A 19,994-nucleotide genomic window follows, 5' to 3' on the forward strand; every position below is an offset into this window, starting at 1 on the left:
ATGCTTTCCTAAAGAAGCATTTTCCCTTTTCTCTTTAAAATGTAGCAAACAGGAATTTAGCCACCAAAACCTCCTTGCTGCCAGCTATTTCTATTCAACAAGTAGATTAGAATAACATTTTCATCAGACAATGCATATATAGTTCTCATATCAAGCCTAGTTCATCTTTCCATGTAAACCATTATCTTTTTCTCCATAGGCTGTTGGTAAGCAAACAATTTTAGGGCTTGATAGTGCAAGTCTTCCTCATCTTGAGTAGCATTTACCCATATCAGTGCTTTTACTGACTTCAGTAATAATGCTGCTCTGAATTACATCAGGTGGGTAAAGCCAGGAAAAAGAAAAGCCTTTAATTTCAAGGTCAAATGAATGGGGGAAAGTAGATAGCAATATTTTTAAAGTCAGTGTGGTCTGTTTGGTTTTTTTGTCTTTTTTTCCTTCAAACATGCATGTGGTTATGCATTAGGATTTAATAATTTAACTAATTAAGGGCCAGATTCTCAGAGAAGCTGAATATCAATCATTTTTACTGTTGTTATAATTCTCAGTAAGGTATTTCAAGATGCTATCACTGGTCAGGCATTATTTATCTTGGAGTGGGATCTATTCTAAACGAAATGTGTATCACTTTTTCTGGAAAACTAAAGAGTTTCCAAACCTTGGAGCATAAAATTACATGCTAGATCTTTTGTTTGGTCTTCTCAGATAATGGAGGCTTGTTTCAAGAAAGGGTGGATTAATTCAAAAGCAAATATCTACATGTTTGAATATCAGACCAGAACAAGTGGAATTACTTAAGCAGAGGGTTAGGTGCCTGGCATCAACAACTTCCAGCAATAAAAATACTGATCTATCTACAGCTGAATTGGGAGCCAAAGAGCCAGGGGCTATGGTGCATCTGTATGGAGCACTGTGCTCCCAGTGTCTCTCACACTGACAAGTATTAATGGGTAGATCAAATAATCGCCAACAATTCTGGAGTCTTAAAACAAACAGATTAAAAGAAAATCCTCTGTGTTAATATTCTGATAAGTAGCCTAAACTCTGATGTGATGTGCTGTACCACGGCTCAGTTTGGTTCCAGCTGTTCACACACTGCAGGCTGTTGTTTCCTGGTTTAACGGTAATGCCTTTTCTGGAGTGTTCTGGTTAGATAATTGATAAAAGCAAGAGTGAAATATTAGATTCACTACTATTAGTTATCAAAGTCTTGTCTGTCAGGAATTAGATACAGTGCTGCTGCTACTAGATGTGCAATAAATAGTGTTTGTGTTAAGAGTCAGAGATTACTTTTGTTCAAGACATCTCTGCTCATTATATCTCTACTTGAGGAGCTTTCTTGAAGATTCACAGTAAAGCCCAAGCTAAGAGTAAATATAAAGCCAGCATCCTAGTGGGATTTAAAACAAATAGAAGATAAAGGACCCTTTTTTTATCTACTGAAATGGCCACAACTTGAAGTGGATAATTTACTGAATTGCATTTCATTTCCTTGTAATATAGTACATGACATAAAAGCAAGATTAGGTGCTGGGATTCAGAAGCAATGAAACAGAAGTCTGTGGGTGCTCAGTGGATATTTATATGCTTCTTTAAAACATGTTTTATCCAAGGAAATTCAAAAGGAAGCTATAGGCTGTTATTCAGAAAACAGTTTTATGGCATGATCATGGATTATGCAATCACGACATGCAGTGGTTATATGTGAAGTACTCAAGTTTTACTGTGTAATTCAGTAAGTCTTCATAGTGGAGGTGTATACAAGAGAGACTGTAAATGTATTTCCTGTATGAAGAATAAAGAATTTTGCCTTAAAGCTATTAAAGTTGACATCGATAAAAGCACATTGCACAGACAGTTTGGGAGGCTGAGAGCTCAGTAACAAAAAGATATTAATCAAAAAGAAGGGATGTATTTGCTTATCTATTTACATTTTCCAATTCACATTAAGATAATGTTCTTTGTTTCTGTATTTTGTGACAATTTATGTTGTCATAAAAGCTCCCATGTGTTCACCACAGGATATGTGCAGAATGGGACCAACTGCCTCAAGGGAAATTTTCAGGTTAAATTCATGGAGGTAGATTTATCTCAAAGTGTTTAAATCTTCAGGCATGTTTTCAAATGTCTCTAATAAACTCAAACCCTGTTCTGGGTGCCATGTCCATTTAGGGGTGGGTTTAGCCCTTGAGCTACTGAGTCCTTTGGACACTGAAACTTTCATCCTGCAGTGCTGTGTAACAGCCATCCATGTCCATTATCCTCCACCTCATAGATTTCAGCAGGAATTTTGGAATTATGTAATCTCAAATAATAACATTCTTCAGTTGTAGGACATTTAAAAAATGCACAGATATTATTTAAGTGATCGTGGATGGCAAATAATAAGATCCTGAATACAAATTTCAAAGAAAATATATTATCATTTTTGTTTGAAAATCTATTTCTTTGTTCCTGATAGAAACCTGTTCTGCACTGTACAGTCTCTGTATGAAAACTACCACCCCTAGCAAACAGGAGATGAAAACTAATTAAAGGATAGATTTCTTGCTCAAATTTTAATGATCCATATAGATTTTTTTCTGGTATATAAGGAAGTTGTTCCTAGACCTGAACAAAAAGTGAAGAAAATCAGGAAATTATTGCATTTCCTCAGCTAGTGGTCTTTTCTTTTTCTTTTTTTCTAGGAAGAAAGAAGTTATATTTTGCTGGAAATAACCAGATTTCTCTGAGTGGCAAATGAAACTTGTTTGTCACAGCAGAGGGCAGAGCTGAAGGTCAGAGCAGAAACTCTGGCTGCTGTGACACATTTTCATGAGCTGGATCATCTCCCTGTGATTGACAAAGCTGACACTTGCAAGAAAAGGAGTGAAGGTGAAGGGGCAGCAGATTTCCTCTTGGTTCTGGGGAGTGGGGGGAAGATAGAAATGGACTGATAGTAAGGCCCTCTAAGCACGAATATACATCATAAAAAATAAATATCTGGCTAAGTGGCAGAGTCCAAGGTTGAGTCCTTAGAGGGGCAGGTAGAGGAACAGATGCATTCCAATGGACTTTAATCATCTGCTGCCCCAGTGGCTTTCTCTGCCACCTGCTGAGGTTCAGGGCATTTGTTTCAATGAAAATACAAGGGAATTAAAGAAGTTTGTGGTATCTGGGAATGAAAGAGAAGAATTTTTGCCATTAAAATAACTATACATTAAGAAGAGATGGTGCAATCAGGTTTGCCATAAGACTAGAATATTGCAGCAGGATGAAATGAGCTTCCAGTGGATCCTGGAATCATCAAGCCCTGTCCTGAATGACCGGTTTCTTTGTGTTTCTTTGATTTCAACATGAGATTTTAATTTCTCCTTCTGGTGATGTCTTCCTGCCATAAGTTTATCTCCATGTTTTTCCCACAGCTTCAGCTCATTCTATCTTGAGAACAGAATCAGCACAATTCTCCTGTTTCAAGGTCATCATTTAGGATTTTTGTCTACATGCCAGTTTTATATGCAAGCTGGAGAAATATGATGTAGTATAAATTACTAAATGTTTGACGAATATCTGTTTGTAAAAGCGTAAGCAGAGATCAGCAGTTGGTGTCTCATTGTCTGCAACAATGTGTGTAGGTATGAAGGTGGGAGAAGGTGTAAGCACAATGAAGGACAGAATTAGAGTTCAAGATTGTGACACACGCACACACATACACAGAAGTGCATTTGCTAGGATTCACTTCCAATTCCTTCTTTCCATGATCTCATATGCTGACATGCGACAGTTGCAACCTCTTTTACCACAGGCATCAAGTCTAAAGTATGTGAGCTTACCTGTCACTGTTACTCTTTCTTTCAGAAGGGAGAGCTGCATCTTCTCCCAGGTGTCCCAGTTCCATCACTCTCAGATGTAATTACTACCCACCACCATTTCTGTGAAAGCTATTAATCACTTTCAGCCGTAAATTTTTGTTTCTTTAAGGATATCAAGGAAGAAGAACTACACAGTGTTGCATAGGGAGGTAGATTTTTTTTTCCACCTGGCATCTTTTTCTGTAGTATTACTTGGATGAGTTTCCCTACTGTATCTTCCGTTCTGTAGATCTGTAGGAGCAATTCTCTGGAAAGGGGAAATTATAGAAGCCTGCATTTTCAGGGGTTTGGGGGATGTTTTTGCGATCCACCTGTCAGGAGGGGCTAAGGACTGGGAGCGAAGACTGACATGATCTTCAGTGTCTGTGAGTTTCACTCAGTCAGTGGGCTCCAAGGTCTCTCACGTTTGTTCCTACAGTTGGGTGAGGAGCTTCTTGAACTCAGCTTACACATCCTTTCTCCTTCAGTGAGGTTTGATTCAGGCCAGTGCACTTTTCAGCTTCATTCCTATCTAGATTAATCTCTAGTTTTTCTTGTTATTCTCAGCTCATTTTTTGTCACTGTTGTTTATCATTATTTATGAGCCCTAAGAAACAGCAGTTTCAGCAAAATAAGACAAACTTCTAAGACCTGGAGCTGGCTGTCTGGTGCAAATTCAGTTGGGAAATATGCTACTGCTGTTCACCAATCTCAAACTCCTCCTGTAAATCTTAATAAGGTCTCAAATTTGGCAAGGAGGGATACCCTTGGGAGAGCTTTAATGATTTGACAGCACTAAACATGTAGAGGACAAGTAGGATGCTTTGTCTCCAGACTTGTAAAAGGTAAAGTGTTATGGAGGCTTGTCAAGTTGCAGACTTTAGACTCTATATATAAGGATAATGAGGCATTGAAAACTTAGGTGGAGAACTTCAAAACTCTTTATTATCAAAGCAAATATTTTTTTGTATCATTAACCTAGAATTTCACAGAACGAAAGTCGATCAGAAAATCTGCAAGTCAGAGGATTGCAATAAGGGGATGAAAAGTCAGGACTTTGTTGCTAGATTTACTTGCATTTTGGTTTTGCAGGGAAAAGGGTGAACTACATAATGAAAGAACTCAAGACTTGCTTATATATCAGAGATTATTTTTCTTTTTTCACTTGTCAATTTACTTTCTCAAACAATATAGGTAACAATATCCCTTTTGTACTTCCCTGGTGAATTCCCTTTTTATTACTGTTTATTTTTTAATGATTTCATAAGGACCTTGTTTTGTCATCATTTAGTCTTTTTGTCAAAATACTTATGTACGTTTCTCAAACAGCTTCTCTTTGCAACTCCACTTCTTCATTGCAATTGTGATAGCCATAAAATGGAATTTTCTAAAACTGGAGAACAAGCTGATATGCTTCATCCAGCAGAGCTGCAGGCTATTTTTCATGATTGCACATATATTGTGTTGATTATGATGAATCCAAATGATTTTTAAATAGGAAGAAAAAAGGGGGGAGAGAGGGGAATAGTCTGCCTTCTGACACCCAGCAGAAGCTTATGAAAGAGATTAAAGATGAATATGTCTTACGAAATTGTTACTACTCTGATTTATACTGGGGTGGGTAAGCATTTTCCCTCTTTTACTGGGCAATTGCTTTGACACTTTCTTTAAAAAAATGTTAATAATGTATTTGTATTGCAAAATATTGAACATTTTTAAGCATGTTGCTATTTTTGTATATTCAAATTATTTATTATGGAAAATTACTGCACTGTAGCTCTGCAAGTGTATTTTGTTAAACAGCACTTGCCATTCTGAGCTCTCCTGTTATAATTGCTCAGTAAGACAGGAGCATGTACACCACTGCCTCAGAAACAAAAGGGGAAAGATGTTACTAAGCAAGCTAGCAGTAGAATAAATGAAAGAATAGAGATCTTATGGCTTTCAAGACAAGGATATTCCTATTTCTTAAAGGGATTGATGCATTTGCTTGTACTTCATTTCCTTTGGGATTATCACTACAAGCAATTTATGCAGATCCCACAGACAAACAATTGTGTAACCACAGAGCCTTGTGGTCTTTATGTTGGTGGTGGTTTGTGCCTACAGGCTTGGCCACAGAAAGCAAGGCTGACCGCAAGCTACAGCAGGAAGTAATAAATCCTAATTTCCTGGGGTTCAGAGAACATTATTATGGAACAGAGTTCAACTGTCAAAACTGCTACTCATTAGTCCACCAAATTGTTTAATTTCTCCAGCCCCCATTTGCAACAGCTAGCACTTAGCAAGAAAGATTTCCCACTGCCACTGGCCTTCAAGACAACTTTAAATGAGGAACAAACTGTGGTTGCTGCAGAAGCAGGACACAAAGAAGATACTGGGAGTTTAAAGTTCTGGCAAGAGTTTTTTAAATAGATCTCGTTTACACTGAATAACCCCAACATTAACATGACTCAGATTTTAAAGTGATTCCATTAAATTACATTAAATTCCATAGCTAACAACCTTTCTGAGAATAAAAATGTATTAGTTTTAATTAGCTCTCTGCCAAAAATGAAATAAAATAAATAGAAACAAGTTGACTTTTATTCTTCCTAGGAGTGTTCACAAATGCACATCAGCTAATCCACTTTCAAGTCACACTTTTGGTTAAGTCAGGTTCATTTTCCTGATTGCCCCTATTTAGACAGGTCTTTGGAAATGGGCTCCAGTTGCAAAGCTCAGGTTAGGATGTGAATATAAATCAGTGAACTCTAAGCCTGCGATTGGGATCCTGCCCGGGTCAGACCAACATAGCTTTGCCCAGTTAACCTCTTTTACCCTTCAGCGATGCCTTTAGCATCATTTTACTGTTATTAATGCTGCCCCTTTCTGTAACTTTTTTGAGCAAAAAGACATTGGGCTCTTCTGAGGTAAAGCCCAGCTGTGGCTAATAGCAGGGCTATTGGCACTGCTGCTGAGGAAAATAGCAGTGACAGCAAGAAACACAGATAAAATTGACACTGAGACTCTGACACAGTAAAGATTAGTTTCCAGTGAAAATTACTCCCTCGAGTAAACCAGCAGTGAGACCATTGGAGGGTTCGTGCCACCAGCATCTCCCCCATGGGAAGAGAAACCAGGGAGGTGGTTTTTTTTGTTGTTGGCTTTTTTTTGGAAAAGGAAAGCTGATAGCCTGCCTCCACTTCCCAGAGGTTCAAATCTGGCATTTCAAATCCTTGTTTTCATTGCACCAGACACATCCTGCAAATACACATCAGTAGTGGCAGCAGCACCTTGCTCTCTCTGAGAAACACCTCTGCACTTCCTGCTAGGCAAATTTCATGCCCTGGCAGTGCCTGTTGCCAGTCTGTGAGCCAAGATACCTCCTTACCTGCACTCGGTCCTGGCTCCACTTTTGTTCCCTGTGTGTAGCACATCAAAGGCAGAGTTTTCCAACAGAAGAAACTGTCTGAAGGACTCCTAGGACAGGTATGAAAGAGAGGTCTGAGGCTGGTTGTGCAAGCAAGTGCATGGGGATGGGCAAGAAATAGCGTAAGGATCCACCTAGGCTTGGAAAAGGAAAATGTTGAATGGTACAAGGGGATTTTGTGTCTCCCATGAGAAAAAGAACAAGGGGCATTGCTGCTGGGCATCTGAGGAATTTCTAGACCTTTGGTGTAAAAAGGGTTTTGATTCCCATTTCTAGCCTGCAAGAATTCAGGTTGAAAAGGTAATAGATGACTTCAGGCCAAAGCTGTTCTCTCCAGGGATAATATAGGCTGAGCTCAGACAACAGATCTCTTCCCATCCTAAATTCTGCTCAGCTGCAACCAATTCCTCTGACCAAGTGTAGACTTCTCCAACAGACCATCTGAATAACCCTCTAGCAGTGCTGTTTGTCCTCATTTAAATTTAAAAGGGATTTAGGATGACTATCTTATATCCAGGCACAGACACTGCAGGCAAGATGAGTTACACTGCCTGTCATTAACTAGTGAGACGAAAAGATCTAACCAATTCCCAAACTTGCTCTGAGGACAAGAATAACAGTGGTGACTCCTGTGGGATCACACACATGCTTAGGGTTACACAATTATAGCACTACCTGCCCTCACGATTGCTGCCCTGTGTGTGGGAAAGTCCACACACATCTCAATATGATTTAAGTGGGAATGGCTTTAAACAGAAAGAGGGCAGGTCTAGATTAAAAATTAGGAAAAAATTCTTTACTGCGAAGGAGCTGAGGCACTGGCATGGATCGGCCAGAGAAGTTGTGGATGCCCAATCCCTTGGGCCCCATCAAGGGTAGGTTGGACGGGGCTTTGAGTAACCTGGTCTAGTGAAGGTCCCTTACAACCCAAACAATTCTATGATTCTATGATTAAAGATCTTTTCCAACTGAAGCAATTCTGTAACTCTATGATGTTTTATTATTTCATGTGAAGAGAGCCTCTGGGCTCTGCTTGTGCTGCACTCCTTGAGCTCTGTTTGATGATGGTACAGGCCAGACCCGTGATGTCACCACTGTAACTCCTTCATTTTCCTTGCATAAATGCTGCTTTAGATCAGTGTCAAATGTTCTTTTGTGATGAGCATCTTTATTTGTCCTGATGTGCCTGGTTCACGGTTGCAGCTGTGAAAAAGAACAAGGAACTGCATGAGAATTGAGATTATTATGACTGTGATAGAGTCTGAAAAAGTTGTAATCATTAATTAGTTCCTGTTCTGATGACCCAGAAGCTGAAACTTTTAAAAATAAATCACAGTTATGTGCTGATACATTTTGATGCTAATAGTACATGCCATTCTGGCTCAAAATAAAAAAAAACAATAGGATTTTGCAAACCTGTCAAAATATCTTTGTATTAAAATCATATACATAACTACTTTCAGGGAAAGAATTAATGTGGTTTAGTCTCTGGAGCCTACAGCATGGCCTAGTCAGGTTGAGTGATATACATAAATAGTGCAGATACATAAATGCAAGCACAGTTATTGACACATTACCTGCTTGCTCTCAGGGGTGAGGTAACTGGGTTTTGACACTAATCTTTAATTTTTTTTTCTCAAGCAACAATCTAATTATATGTATTTTATTCAGTTCATTGGTGGATATACTATTAAATTTCTGATTCCTTTCATATAGTCTCTCAATTTGAGCTTATTCCAGTATGCATTACATACTGACATGAAGACGAGTTTGCTTTTGCGGCTGCTGTTTGCTTCACTGGATTTAGCCCTCTGAATTTCATACTGAGAGTTACAGAAGTTATGGGAGCAGAAGCTGATTTCAAGAACACATGGACAAAAATACATAACATTAATGCACTGATAAAAAAGGATGTAAGGCAAAGCTAAAAGAGATTTTGAGAAATTTACCTAGAAAAAATGTCATAAACTAGGGTGAAAATTGATGTTTAATCTATAAGAATACTATTTGAAGTTTCTTTTTGAACTTGAAAAATAAAAATATTTTTTCTTGTATTTTAGGCTTTCAAGCTTTCAATGGTTGGACCTTGACAGATTTAAAAGTAAGATTTGTGCATATGGACCAGATATTTTTAAGTAAGTTTTGAAATTCAGGATGCTCTTGTGCTTTACTTACTAAATCCTCACTGCTCAGCATAGCTTCTGTTCAGTTGTAAATTTCCTATGATGAAGTAATTTAATATTTTTCTGCTTCAGTCCTTCTGGAGAAAACCTGAAAAGATGGTTTCTCTTCCTTCCACAAAGACTCAAGAATCAAAATTAATTTGAACTAATTCCCCAAATGTAATTTTCCAGGTCTTATTTTTCTCTATCATTTCAGAGTCCACGTCTCTTAATTCTTATCTGGCACCCAAATGTACCTTCTCTTTCTTACCTAATTCTGTGAGGAAGACTGGAATACACAGACAAAGCATATTGAGTAGGATTTCTTTGCATTTCTCTCTTCAGAAAGATATATAGATCAGTACTCTTCCTCTCAGAGAGCAGCTGAATTTGCCTTTTCCTACACCATACATACTTATTTTGCACTTGAGTGTTTTCCACAGGGAAATTAAACTATGTTTTTCATGACAATAGTTTTGTGAAAAACTATACATATATGTGTATATAAATTTATGCAATTGATGTAAACCAATATCTAAGAGTTTTTCATGTTAGCTATGATACTAAACAGATGCAGACATTAATCTGGTTACCACTTGTTTCAACTTTGCTTTGTGAGAATAAAGTTTATATAGTAGCTGTTGCTTTTTCCTGACTCAGTGATTTAACATCTCAGGAAATGCTTGTTTATGAACCTGTATTCTTAGCTACCTAGAATTGATGATAACTTGGAATAAGACATCATAGGTGACATCCTTTCCTGTGAAAAGCACAAAGTAAGCCAAATAATTTACTTGAAACATAGGATAAGTTAAACAATGATTTATTCTTTTTTTATGAAATGGCTGCAATATGCAGCCTTGCTCTCCTGTGGTTTATCAGTGTGTGTTATGAAGAGGACCCAGATAAGAAAGTGACAGTGAAATCTCAGGTTAGGAGTAGTGAAGGTAAGGGTTGTTTGCAATTGGTAGTTCTCATATCCAAGCTCTAATTCTTGGGGGAAAAAAACTTACCCATATGTACTTTCTTCCAAAAACAAGTCCCATTTCAGAAGTCAGACTTTATTTTTTTTCAAATCCCTTTTTTTTTGACAGACCCACCTGTTTAAATGATTTCCAGTGCCCAGAAATAATTTCCAAATTAATACCTTAATAAATTTCTAACTCTTCTCCAAAGAGTTAATGGTGGCTCCACTTTGGCTTTAGAACTGCTGATGTCTCTTTGACAAGACAAAAAGAATGAATTTTACAGCCAGGAATTAAAAGCTGTCACTGAACAGATGAATGCAAAGTGGGAAGTCAATATTCAGCTACTAAGAAATCATTTACCTATTGTGAGTGAAGGACTTTATGAGGAGTCACAGGGCATAGTTTGAACCTTGGTATGTAACCTTTTATGCACTAGAAAGATATGTTTCATACAAATAACATTTTGAGAACTCTTGTTTAAACACTATGAGAACAATATGTGAACCTCACTCTTGATGGAGAAGATGCACAATGAGATCTAATTGACTTTGGGGTGGTGGTGGTAGTTTTGGACTGCTGGGATTGAGGGACAGTGCAGTAACAATACAGGAATAAAATCCTTGTGAATGATTCTCAGGGGATCTTTTGGCTTATCATTTTGAGGATTTGAGCAGCAATAAAAGAAAAATACACAGTGCTAGCCATGGCCATAATTCAGTACCACTATCAGCATAGAAATTCCCTTTCTTTCATTCATTTTGAAGCAGTTCTCATTCTTCTTTAAAACTAGTTTCTCATGATAGAGATGAAGATCAAGGGCTTGATTTCTAGAAAGATGTGCACATAATTTCAGGAATAAATAGGCCATCCATTTGAGCACTTTATACAGACATGGCCATATGGTTGCATTGTCAGCATGGTGAACTGCATCTGCAACTGCAAGAAGCCTGTGCCCAGCTGCCTTATGTGTACATGTGCAACATGTGCATTTGTATTAATCAATAATAGTACAGTGTGTATATTTATAACAACTGTGAGTATATATTTATAGTATCTACATGGGCATTTCTGAGTTATGGCTCCTGTTTCACCTTTAGGCCTTTTTAGACGTATTAGCAATAAGATTTGAATCCTAACTCACTTGTACCTATGTCAGAAGGCACACAAAAAAAGGGCAAACACCAGCTTGTGTATAAAGCTACCTGATAAACTGTCCTCATTTTTTTGCCCTTTTTTTTCTGTCATAGCAATTGGGTGTTTGAAATTAGATTAACCATTCTAAAACAGAGTTAATGTTTATTTCCAGATTTGTCCAGTTCTTTACTGCAGAATGAAAGCTTAACTTGAATGACAGAGGATTTTACTTGGCAAAGTTTCTCAGAAAACTTCCATCAACACTGAGATCACTTGCTTAGACTATGGATTTTCTCTCTGAAATTATACAGCTGTATACCTGTCCATTCCAATAACTCAGATGTGTGAGCACTAAGTTGTGAAGCAGACAATTGAGATCTCAGAGGCAAAAATGAGAATCCCTAACAGTGTTTCTGAGGTGTTAAAAAGAGATTTTTCTTTGATGGTATACATGTTGTTCTACGGATAAAGTGTTGATATCTCTTCACTTTTAGTTAAAGTTTGTAGGTTGCCTTCCAGCCATGCTTTGCTGTAAATTCAACTGAAAAAGGTAAAGAACAATTTTGTTAGCCTAATCATGTATCACTGCGCTCAAAGATTTGCATGTATTGAACTTCTATACATAAATATGCATAAAGATGTGTGCCAACCTAGTAGTCAAATGTAAAACTGTGATCCTACAGTCTCTTTTTGTTACTGAAAAGTGGATTCTGGAACATAAAAAATAGGAACGAGGGATTTTTTTTTTTTTTTTATGGAAGAGGTCAGCAATAAAGGAAAAGAGAAACAGAATCTGATTTTTGCCTGAGCTTCCATTTATTTTTGGGAAATGAAGTTATCCTTGCTGTCAAGTAGTTCCATTTGTTGGTAGTTTTAATTAATCTAAAACCTAAAAGCCTAGAACATGTCTATTTTTATATCATTACTAGAGACCCTCAAGTTTTTCCCAAGGTTTTCTGTAGATGCCTAAATGCATCTGTTACTGATAGGACTTTCCGTGTTTTTTTTCACATAGATCACTCAACAGCATTGAACCCAACTTTGAAGCTTAGAGTCTCTCATTGATAGCTTATTTTCACATGTCAAATTGATCCATTGAGTTGGTTTTCTGCAGCCTTGCCATTTTCTAAAAATACAGCACATTCCAGCTGCTGAGAGCAAAATCCCAGTCCCAGTGGAGTTAATTTTTATCTTTTTAACAGCTTATTGTAAGAGACTGTATCAAAGGCTTCCAGGAGGTTCCAGTAAACTATTTTAACTGGCTCTTCTTCACTGACTCTTTTGTTAATGTAATAAAAGGATTCTAGTATATGTAGGGCAAGACTTACTTTTCTCCAAATGGTATTAATCCCTGCTAACTGCTGTTCATGTGTGCAATTTGGTTACTCTATCTAGCTTTAATTAGTATTTCAGCTATTTTACCAGTTACTGAGCAAAATCTATTCTGACTGCAATTGCTAGAATCTATTCTTCTTTCGATCTAGGTACATCATTTACTACATCCCAGTCTTCTGCAATAGAGCTGATTTTAACGAGCAACTGCTTGTGGTTAGTGTCTCCGAAGACATTACTTTGTTTATTTCAGCTATTCCCTGCCCCCTGGAGACACTTCTTTACTTACATCTAAATGAATATAAATGTGACTGACTAAGTGGACAATTAGTGTTGTTTATGAAATTATTTTCATGTGGTTGCAGTTCCTAACCCAGGTTCAGGTTTTGCCAATGGTCTCTTTGCAAGGGCAGTGTGGTCTGACATTTAAGGCCATGCTCAGCCCTGGAGCTTTTACAAGCACCATCATGCTCACCTTATTTACCAATGAGCTGCCAAACCCTCTGGTTAGAAGGGTTAATGTGGGACCTCTGTCTCTCCCTTTCTGGACAGCTTGTCTATGCTCAGAGCTGGTGTTCCTGCAGCAGGGGAGAGCTTTAATTGGAGTGCATTTTGTTCAGGGTGGTATTTTATGAATTTGGTCCAACCTTAACCAAAGCTTGTTGAAAACACGGAGTCACTACCAAGACAGTGGAATTGAACGGGATTTTCACTTATATAACTCTTATGAGAACTTTCCTCTAACACCATTTCTGGAGATTCTCAATGTGTTAATTCTGTTTCAGTTTTCTGCATGAAGCATTTCCTTTCTTACACAAAACAAGTCCTCTAGGTCACATAAACACCAGATTGATCGACACAGGGACCTCACCTCATGATAATGAAGAAATCATCGGCACCAATTCAAATTCAGATTTTCATCTCAATCTTTGGATAAGATGAAAACAACAACATTAATTGTTTTGGCAGTGAGATTTTTTTTCAGGCAGTAAGAGGGGGAAGTGCCAGCGAATTTTAGTTATAAAGGTTAGAAGACAAACTGAAGAACAATAAAGTAAATTTAGAAAGAGCTCTAAAGACAAAGTATGAGCCTCACTGAATCTACCTTTATTGCTTACTACCTAACATTTTATATACTCTAGAGAGAGGATTTAACTAGAGTGTTAAAAACCTATGTAAATACTCCCCCAAACTCTTCTTTTTATGTAAAGTGTCTTTCCATGCTCATAACACAAATACGATTTTGCATGTATACCTTCTGTGCAAAGTTTGCTAAAGATTTGCTTGTATTTTATTCAAATGTTGAATATGTTTGCTCCAGCCTTTTCCCTTGTGAGTTCTAATGATTTTTATTTTCTCAGTAAAATACCTATAATAGTGCATTGGTCTCATGAAAGCAGCAGAGAGTTGAGCAACTGAAATATCTCCTTTCCAGCTCTAAGGGCAGCGTGCCTGGGAAGGTCATTTTTGCAACCTACCTGTGGATCAGCAGATGGCACTCTTGCAGGCAGTATATCAAGTTATAAACCCTATTTGTAAAAACGGAAAGGAATATGTAACTCTCTTTGCACTTCTGCGTTTTTGTTATCTCACCAGGTCACACTATTCTGTTGCCATATTTTTGATACTGACTCACAAATTTATTTTCCAGCTTCTGGTCCTGCTCTCTCTTCAAAACAGTATGTTTTTTACATATTTTTCTGAGTCTTCTTCCGCTTACCTGAAACTGAACATTGTCCAAATCAAATGGAAGGCTTATTTTACTCCATTTTTTTCCTCTGACTCAGAGCCACATTTTCCTTTCTTTGTCTCATTTCAAATGGATGTTAAAGCTGAACTTTTTCCTTTCTTTTCCTCCTCATTCCTGTTTTTTTTCCTGGTTCCTGTCTTGACCAGGACTGCACAAAAGCTCACATCAGGTTGAGTTTGAGTAGCAAAACCTCTCCACTGACTTCTCTCAAGCCAAAATGAGTGCAGAAATGGTGCAGTGTGGTGCGATGGGCGATGGCAAAAAAAGGCCAGTCCTATCAGACCAGCTTGGAATTGCAATTTCTTGTTCAGGAGGAGCAGTGTGTCTAGCAATAGGCAGATAGAGGGACTGTCTGTAGCAATGGACCAGACTGGGTCTGCCTGAGATGGAGTTAATTTCCTTCCTAGAAGCCCAGAGAGTGCTGTGCTTTGGCTTTGTGACTAAAACAGTGTTGGTAAACCAATGTTTTTTTGGCTATTGCTGAGCGGTGCTTGCTCAGCATTGAGGCGTTCTGTTTTTCCTGCTCTGCTTCCCCAGCAAGTAGGCAGAGAGTGCACAAGAAGCTCCCCTCCATTACATCAGAACTGTCACGTCTGCAGCTCTCATGCCTTTTTGCTGGATTATATAAATTGCGGTCCTTACATTCTCACTCTGATCAGTGGGACACACTCTTCTGTGTATTCCAGGTGATTTGCTCCCACCTTCCCTACACCATTAAAGTGATTCCTGTTCAGTGACATCTTTCTTTATGCCCATATTTCCCCACAAGTATCCTTGTGCTATTCTTCCATGTTGTCCTCCATTTGTGGAACAGGCATTGGTTGGTCACTTCTTTCCTGCCTGTCAAATAGTCTGTCAGTCCTCATCTTTGCTTTGACAGGTCTTCTCTGCAGTGATAAATTTCCCCCATTAGAAATTAGTGCAGAGCCTGCAATTCAATATAATAGTATGCAAGCAACACATCATCTTGTACAGAATTCTCTGAACCACTTCTCCTTCAATGGCTGTTTCCTTACATTTTTAGGGCAATGCATGTAATTTAGTCTGTGTGAATCCTATCAGCTGCAAAGAGTTAAACCCACACTTAAATCTTTGAAAATCTGGGGGTGCCTTGCCAAGTCTTAGATTATCTATCACTCTATCTGATTACATATCTTTCAAATAAATAATGATGGGTTTAGGTTTGCCTGAAGCTTTTGCTGTTTTTCAGTCTGTATCTATCAGTTGAAATTTCATGTGCACTCAGCAATTGTTATTCTGTTGTTAGGAATTCTGATATTGCTGGCTGCAATAACATTCATTTGAATGCCATGGATGTAAAAGATTCTTTGTTTCTCATGCAGAGCTGTTAAATTTTAAGACAGCATTAGTTGAAAAACTGTCATTATTAAGAGAAGTTTTATATCTGATTTTTTCCCCCTATTCTCATTCTAAACAGGTTCTGGAAACATTTTAGGTTTACGTTAAAGTAACACTTTAGAAATTGATGACACTATGGAAAAGAAATTCACTGTCATCACCTAGAAGTCATATTTGAAGTTGGCTAAGTTATAAAATTACTTGAAATCATGATTTTCCCCCCATTTTTTTCAAATCATTGTGTTAATTCAGATTAAGCTGTTTCACCTGTAACTCCGGTATGTGTCCAGAGCTGAGATGTGTGAAGTAATCTGCAAGCATCTATACACATCTGTACTTAGACATGCTTTTTAGACATGTCCATTTACAGAATCACTGATACAATGTTTATAACTTTATATTCAGAAACAAGAGCATACACCTTTCTGGTACTATTACCAAAGCACTTTACAAACAAAATTGGTGTTACTGGCATGACAGAGACAGATGCTTTACAGTCTTGTCATGTTTAGTAAGTGAAACAGAATTCATCCCTTGCCACCTTAGATCCTGGCCCCAAAACACAAAAATTTCCAAAAATTTTCAATATTGTGCATATTTATGCAGTACCCAGCTCAGGGGACATGGATGTAGGAGGAGAATGCCATTACCATGAAGAACACTGGGAGAGTGAGAGTCATGAGAGTGCCATGTATGTCAGGCACTGAGTAACTGTGGCTTCAAATGCAGACTGTTCTAGTTTTGTACCCAGAACTGGCAATCCTGGAAAGAATTTGGGCCTCTGATTGTCTGTCTCATCCAACTGGCATCATAAATTGTTTAGAGAAAAGATGCCTCTTTCTAGTGGTATTGTCAAGCTCTAGAAACTGAGAACAATCACTAGGAGTGCACAAAGAATTCCTGATGAGATGCATAACTAGTGACTGTCTTGGCTGGGGCCTTTATGTGTCATAAAAATTATAAATGTTATTATAAAAGGTGAAGTCAATGAGAATCTTTGTATTTACAAGGAGCTCTGAATCACACCTGCAAAGAGCAGATCTGCAGAGCAGCTCACCAGTGCTGCAGTCTGAAGCAGGCACTAAATCAGTGACACAACACTGTTCTGTATTGCATTATATTGTTGGAAACATAAAGCTCTTATATAAAATGTAAATGTGGTGCCTAGAGACCTGTTATTAATAAAGAACAACAGTCACTTATATTTTTGAGATATCAGAGGTGTTGACTCTAACAGTCTGGGTATAATCCAAACTGGCAAATACTTATCAGAGGCATACAAAGCATTCCTAATGAAATGCAAAGCTTATAGCAATTCAAGTTTTTCAGTACTTTATTACAGACATCAATATAAGCTTATCTGAGTGGAGCAAGTACACATACTTTCAAGTAAAATTAGACGTCATATCCCAAGAAGGTGGAAGAAACATCGAATCTATGTGCCTTGCTGAGTGAAAGTGATCACATTTTGTAGATAAGCCTTTCATGTTGAAAGGATGTGAAAATTCATGTTCATATAGGTAATTGTATTGTGTTTTCCCTAAAATGCTTAAAAATAAAAAGATTTGAATTGGGGCAAGATAGAGAAAGTATTGGGGGAAAGCATAATTTAAAAGAGGAGAATATATCTTTTGATATTTAATTAGATTTCACACAACTTTAGAAGGTGGAATATTCTCCATATAATTTCCCTCCACGTATTTCGCATTCTCTAAATCTTTCCATTACTTTCTGGGAAACAATCTATTGTGGCAACCAGCATGGATTTAGATGTCCAGATAAGCTATAATCTAGGTCTGCCTACCATCAAAAGCTGAAAACCTAGCAACACCTCCATTTGAGGACATTAATTTCTCCCACCAGCCTAAACACAGTTACTAGTGTATACTCAGAAATAAACCAAAGAAGACCTAGATATTTATCTGACATTTAAAAAATATTGTTAGTCAGGAACTGAGGATGGGAAGGTTCCACTGAATTTTTCAAGAAAGATCACACCAAACCTAAACATCACAGTGGCTGCCTTTTCTATACCGATGAGAGTAACTTTATTCAAACATGAGAAAACACATTTGAAGCTCACCTCAACTTGAGCTGATACAGACAGTCCTAACCTCAGTAGATAGGATTCACATTGCATTAAATGCAAGACTTCTGGAATCAGGGAGATAATTGGCATAGAGGATCCAGTGAGATGATTACACTCCAGGATTTGTTCTCAGTAGAAGTAAAACCTTCCATTTTATTTCAGTTCTTTCCTCTTTGACAAATATTACCCAGCCTTTGTCTGACCTTCATCACAGATGTAATTTGTTAGCATTTATATCAATGCAGATGGGTCTGCCAGTCTTTCAGAGAAACTTTGTCATTCTGCATTTTGCAAGGGCTGAAAGACTTTTGGAAATTAGAAATGTCACCTATGATGTCAAGTTGAGTTAAGTGTCCTTTTGTGTTCATTCTCACTTAGTCACTTAGCCTTGGAGCTTTCACTCTCTTCTGTCCTGCAGTTGCAGTAGTGCTCACATTGACAGGGAGAAATGACAAGATACATAAAGGATGAACCCAACAAGGTTTTGAAGGCAAACAGAAGACCAGTGCTTGCAGAGACAGCAACAAGAGCTTTGAAATAATCTAATTCACTGAAAGGTTTCACAGGGGGAAAATCTATGTGTGCAGGGAAGATGTTGAAGTGGTTGTGGTGCTGACGGTTTGAATAGCCCAGGGAAGGAAATGAAACTTATGAGTCATTGAACATCCCAGGTGAGTTCTGGTGATTTGCTGATCAGCACAGCTGTTCCCACATGCTTTAGGCACTGTTCTCCCATTCAGTGCTCGCTCTCTGCATTTTCTATGTAGTAGCTCCCTGATACTTCTTAAGGTTAACAAATTCATAACCAGTGACATGGGTGCAAAGGCAACCAAAACCTCAGGGGTTGGATGACAGGACTCCAGAAATGCAAGTAAGAGAGTGAGTGATAAATCTAAATGCATGCAGGCAGACAAAGAAGCATTCTTATTTTATTTTTATTAATGAAATAATGAGATAAAAGAATAAGTCTAGATCTGTACTGTTTTTTGAGTGCAGAGGTCTTGCAAGCCCACATTCTAACTTTGGTTTTGAATCTCTCTGGAGATAAATCTGTGATCATGACTGGACAACAAGAAAACTCTAAGGCAAGGGAACACATAGAGCTTGGCCCTGTGCTGTCCTTCAGGGCAAGCCAAAAGGTGACCCTTTCTACTGTGTATGAAAGTCAAGTATGTCAAAACTACTTCTGTTGCCAGAGTATGCTGTGGTTTCTGAAGAGGTTAAGAATCATGGCATCATTCTGGAGTGTTTTGTTGTGTCTGGTCTCAGTGAAGAATCAGAAACATACATAATTTCTATTGAAAACCTGGTGTGCTCAAATATTCATATAATATACATTTTTAATGTAGAGACCAATTAACTGAATTTAAGTTCAGTGAGAGACACATTCCTCACTGGGAAAAGCTGAATAGCCAAAAAAGAGAGGGGTGGAGACTTTTACAAATCATTGGAAAAAAAAGCTGTTTTTTAGGCAAATGAAAAAGGCAGCTCCCAGTTTAACAAAAAACCATTTATTCATGTGCTGAATGGAAACAAAATTTTCTCTAAATAAGATGATGGGAAGTTAGTCTCCTATTTAGGGGGAAAAAAAAGAAAGAAGAAAGACTGGTATTTTGGGTTAAAAGTTTCAAACTGTTTTGTCCTTCATAAGTGGTTTCAAGATTTGGCATGGAAGATTCTTACTCTCCACAGCAACACCTGGAGATAAAGGAGGAAAGCCACAGGGCACAAAATGACAAATCTGTGTTTTGAGAATGGAATCCCTCCCTTTTATGGCCCCCGTGTAACTGCCTACCCTTGGATTTACCCAGAGGTCCCTAGAAGTCAGTGGAAATAAACAAGTGCTGAATTATCACACTAAGACAGGATGAATTTCACTTTAGAATTGCATCTCTCTCCCCTGACTTATTTTTAAGAGAGCTTCAAGTGGTTAGTTTAGATACAGCAATGGGATCCGC

The sequence above is a fragment of the Coloeus monedula genome (assembly GCF_965178545.1).
Source record: "Coloeus monedula genome assembly, chromosome: 2".
NCBI lineage: Eukaryota > Metazoa > Chordata > Aves > Passeriformes > Corvidae > Coloeus > Coloeus monedula.